Source organism: Pteropus vampyrus, unplaced genomic scaffold (assembly GCF_000151845.1).
Source record: "Pteropus vampyrus isolate Shadow unplaced genomic scaffold, Pvam_2.0 Scaffold119, whole genome shotgun sequence".
NCBI lineage: Eukaryota > Metazoa > Chordata > Mammalia > Chiroptera > Pteropodidae > Pteropus > Pteropus vampyrus.
In genome coordinates this window covers 3,231,826-3,237,488 of record NW_011888900.1, presented here as the reverse complement: position 1 = coordinate 3,237,488, position 5,663 = coordinate 3,231,826, and the positions used below count along the sequence as shown (strand labels likewise).

General features: G+C 33.6%; 1 pseudogene; it reads right to left on the bottom strand.

The window, feature by feature from the left end:
- Positions 1–3,170: 3,170 nt before the first annotated feature.
- Positions 3,171–3,289, bottom strand: LOC111743702 (annotated as a pseudogene).
- Positions 3,290–5,663: the final 2,374 nt, after the last annotated feature.

Here is a 5,663-nt window from a genome sequence, read left to right as displayed (position 1 = left end):
TGGTGGGAGATAATGATGTTATTGATACCCAAACACAAATAGGTTCAGGGATAAATGTTATTCCCTATGGAACAGCTTGCTAAAAGGCTGATGATATAAAACAGTTTGGTGAGGTTAGCTAAAAAGACAAGTATTCTAGAAACTAGATATACTGGTCCTATAATGTAGAAATATTTGCTATTCTCTTTGTATAGGTCCTTTATTGCAAGAACTGTAAAATTATACAGAGTAGTTTATCAACTAAATTCCCTGAACAAAACAAGCCCCAAGTATCAGCTCTGTGTTTTCCCTATGAATTTTTTATTGATTTAAACAGAAAACACACTTACTTAACTATTTTTCCCCATCTTTTAGGAACTAATATTTGCATCTAAAAGGCCTCAACTTTAATTTGTCAGTAAGTTATTGTTAAATCTTCCAAATGACTCCACAGTGTTAGATTTCATTTGTTCACAATTATGCTTTACTAATGGATTTATTGTAATTATATATTTTTGTTAAATTTACACATGGATCTTTTCCATACTAGACAAAGATATTAAATTAATATATTAGTAAGTCAAATAGAATCGATTTGATTTTCTGTCATTAGCAAAACCACAGTTGTTATTTTATGTATTGAGTTTGAATAATCCCAAATCAGCAATTAAAGAATACAGATGCTTTTTGTGAAAAATGTTTAAACGCTGATTTACCTAGTTTGCTAATAGTTCACTGCAAGTGTTCCCAATTTAATCAGCTATATTTTCATAACTACCAATTAAATATCTTTGTCGGAATTTAGAAATAATAACTGAAAGTTGGCTATTCCTATAGCTATTCATTCCCCCAGACTTACTTCTTCAAGCATTAATGGCATATATATAAGCAAAATAAAGTATACTTTCTTACTGTTTGATATTAGACAATTAAAGTACATCAAACTGAGAAATATTTTAGCACACTTAGGTATAAAGATCACAGACAAAGATAGCATAAGAATGAAGTGAATTAATTTAACACACGTGAAATAATTTAATACATGTGACTACAATTTCTTGCTGCTTTAAATTTCTTTACAGAAGATACATGAATTATAGAGGTTTTTTTTTAGATTCCATTTCTAGTTGTTCGTTACAAGTACATGTGGGACTTTGTGATTAATTGAACTTAATTGAATTACAAGGGGCTCACTGTTTCTCAGAAGTATTATAATTTGGTCAAGCGATGACATATAACAAGCAAGAGAGTGACAGGTGTTCTGACAACGCTGGATGCTGCCTGTACTTCAAATAATACTTTTTGGAAGAGAGGTCATCTTGAGTGGTAGAACAAAACTGTAGAATATTAGAGTACTTTTAAAAATGAATGACATAGACAATTTCCACAATGGTATTTTATTTTTCTGTGATTTAATACATAAGTTTACCAAAAATACAAAGCTATTTGATATACTTTAAAGCACCACTGAATATTGCAATGCTTAGCTTAAAAATCAAATGAATCTAATATCACACACTTTTCTAGACCACTGTGACTACCTGCTGATGTTCTGACATGTTCATAAAAATAGTGAACTTCTAGGTTCAGGATACAGTACCATTATAAGGTACAGTACCATGTAATAATTGCTGTTCAATATGTTATTGAATCTGTATTGTTATTCAAATAAATAATGGCATAATTTTCTTTGATTGAAATAAAGCATTTCTAACTACATCCAATTTCATAAAAATACTTCTAAATGCATGTATCTTTTAAGGTACTGAAAGTAATCGTTAAAAAAAAGTTTATCCATGTTTAACTAATATATTATTAATAATTCCAAAGTCAATATGAATAACACATCTACTACATTTCTTTTCTGAAACACAGAGTAAAAAGTGAATTTACATAAAATTTCTTATTTTAGAGACATTTTTTGAGATACTTCCTTTCGAATATTATAAATCTGGAAAAATGGAGAATAAAAGAAGCATGGAAGTCAGAGCTTCCATGAGTAAAAGGAATAGGAAAATAAAAAGAATGGAAAGAAGAAAAGATGAAAGGATACAGAGTGATTAACAAGAAAAGCAAGCGATATAATACCTACACCAATACCTTGTGGAGACTCCATTCTACCCTGTAGTATATACTCCATCATATAAACAAGCAAGCAAACAAACAATCAAAACTAAAGCAATCTAATCCCTTGGAAAGTGTTCCTTCCCACCCACTTTGCTTTTCATTCTTAGTCCCATTGCTCTAACTTGGTACTCTCAGTGTTGTCTGGAACTAGCAGCATCTGTACCACCTGCAACTTCTCAAGATCCCCATCCTAGACTGTCTCAATCAGAAACTCTGGGGGGATGGCCTAGAAATCTGCTGTTTCTTTCTTTGTTTCTTGTTTCTTTTTTTCTTCTGCTTGGAAACCTTCTCATGTGCACTAAAACCACTACTCTAATCCAGACCACCATCATGTCTTCCTCGACTTCTTTATATTTACCGGTTTCCTTCCAAAGAATCCAGACTTCTTACCAGGCTAAACGGAACAAGGGGTAATGCAGTGTGCTTGTTCACCCTTTTCCTCCCTTAGCTGGAATAGGCCAGGCATTATCGAACATATGACAAAATTAGGGCACGTTCCTCTTTGACATTCAACATGTTTTGAGAAAAAGGCGAGTGAGTGAAAATTAATGAAAAGACGGGAAATGCTGAGACTTCTAATCTGTACTCCCTTCACTGTAGCCCTGTCTAACATGCCAGTGGAAGTACCTCCCTTAAAACTGGGTCTAGGAAGGTCAACATTCGGTCCAAATTGTTGAGGTCTCCCTGTTACTTTCATAATTAGATAGAAATGATTTGGCACTTCTTAAATCTCCCAACCTTTTTTACCTTTTCCAACTTTTCCAACCTTTCTCTTCTCTAAACGTTTTACCTCATTAGTCCCCACACGACTTGCACATAACCTCATTCCTGCTATGCCTACAAACATGTATTATCATATTCTCATATTCTCATTTGAACTTGTAAACATTCTATTCATTTTAAATTCAATTTTATCTTCTCCTCTTGCCTACTAAAATGTAATCACTGATGTCTCTCTCTTTCTTTTTCTTTCCTTTCCTTTTCAGGCGAGGCAACCCTTGGTTGACCTCACAGATTGCAAGGACCTTCTCAGCTTACAATCCCTTATTATTTTTAATTTTTCACGCCTACAGCGCCTGGTCTTCCTAGATGGTCTCCCATCCAAGTACTAACCAGGCCCGACCCGGCTTAGCTTCCGAGATCAGACGGGATCGGGCTTGTTCAGGGTGGCACGGCCATAGACCCTATCTTTATTTTTGATCTTCTGTTTTGACCATATCTTTATCTCTGTGTTCTAGTTGATCTTTTGCTCACTCATAGATTCTCTGTGTTAATGTGGTTCAACTTCCACCACAGAGATCTTTTTTGCAACGCTTTATATTTAGTTTTATTTTAGAGATGAGTTGTCCTACCTGGATTTATGTCATATATTCATTATTGGATACATTTTAGCACTGTTTTAAGTATACGAATGTTGCTTTACTTTACGTATTAGTTTGTTGTAACAGAGTATGCAAATTAGATGGTTTAAACAACAGAAATTGGTTTTCTCATAATTCTGGAGGCTGAAAGTTCAAGATCAAAGTGTCAGCAGGGTTGATTCCTTCTGAAGGCCCAGGGAAAGGATCTGTTCTAGGATTCTCTCCTTGGTTTGTTGATGGCTGTTTTCTCCCTGTGTCTTCACATTATTTTCCTCTGTACATGTCTGTATCTAAATTTCCTCTTTTTAAAAGGGCTCTTGGATTAGGGCCCACTCTGATGACTTTAAATTAATCACCTCTTTAAAGACCCTATCACTAAATAAGTTTACATTCTGTGGTACTGAGGGTTAATATTTCAACATATAAATTTGGGGGGAGAGACAGTTCAGTTCACACACCTTCCCTTACATCATGCAGAAAGGTATGGTGCATAATAACATGTATAAGGAGTGTGATATTGAGAGTCAGACTGATTATTTGGATAGCTTGAGAGGTAAAAGCGTCATTGGTTAATTCAAGGTGATAATATTTAGTTAGCATGGTCTAAATCAGTTGAAAACATCATACAGTTTTCTTTTTAATCATTTCCCTCTCTTCTAGTTTTCTCTATTGGCATGTCTTAAAGCTACAGGAAATGCTAGAATAACATCAATTTTACACATTTGTTGTTAAATAAAATGCCTTCTTAAGAGCCACAACAGACCTTTAGCAAATTATTGCTGAGCTGTTGCACCGCAGGCACTGAGAAAAATTTAATCAATTTCTGCTATATTCAATTGAAAAAACTAAAATATCATTCCTGAATAAGATTGCTTGAAAACAGTCCCATCATATTTAGTAGTGTTATTGTTTGGCATCACTTCCTACAGAGAATTGGTTTGGATAGAAATAATCTGAACTGAATTGTGAAGATTTTTCAATGATATTTCTTGTCATCAGTTATTAAATGATCAGCATTAAGCCATGTTGTTTATAAAGTACTAATAGCATTTAAAAATACCCAATACCTTTAAATGACTACCCTCTTTCTGGATAGAAGACAAGGTGGCATGTCATATTTTAACTAAGAGTAAATCATTTTAACAGATTTTTGTAGAACATCTCTAACCAAATGTAAATCGAACACAAAACAGCAGTTTAGTTTTGTCATTGAGAAATAAGACAAATGTTCAGCCTTAGTATAAATTTATTATTTTCTGTATTACACGAAACCTCCATCTTATAAAACCTTTCAAAACCATAAGAAATAGCTAATTGATTCAAAAATTGACAAAAATAATTGCCAAAAATTTTGTTGAAATTTTAGGTTATACAGGGGGAAAAAAAGATCTTGTTAGTGAGTATAATCATAACATGAGCAAATACACCACATTAAAAAAAAAAAAAAACTGCAATGACAAGCTGGTCTTACGCTGTGAGAATTCTTGGTGGTATCATGAGTCTTGAGTACGTGGGTTTCTCGTATTGGTGATTGATGAACCTCTAGCATTTACTGTTGTGTGGCTCTGGCTCCCTCACATGCATGCCCTAACCCTAACCTGCCACTCACATGTGTAGTGACCATTTTTTTCATCTCTATCACCTTGTCACCAAACCTCATTTGAGCAATTCCTCCATTGCTAAGTAGCATTTCCACTTGGTGTTATTTTGTTCTTTGAATTTCTTATTTATGCTTTTCATGCTGTTTTGGTTCTTACTAATGTTGGAATTGGATGACTGTTCATTACAGTTTATGGCTGTCGTCCTGGTGTAATTTTAATACATACCACTCACACTCAAAACTAATGTAATTTGTGTTTGAAATGAAGTAGTCATTTTAGTAATGGCATATATTTGTTGCAGCTTAGACTGGATTTGTGTTTGATACTGTGTACGGTATCGTGCCATGCAAAAAAATAAAAAATACCCACTGAAGTTCATTCATTGAGAAGTAATTGGATAATTTGTGTTTTACAACTCCTTTGTGGATTTTCACATAGGTATTTTGAGTGTTTTTAAGATATGTGAAGAAATTTGGGGTTTTGCATAGATTGTAAATGTATTATTGCTTTTCCTATTTAAATGAATGGCATAGAGATACCCACTATCTAAAAATTCATTATCCAGTCAATTTTCAGGAACTCGTTAATTCTAATA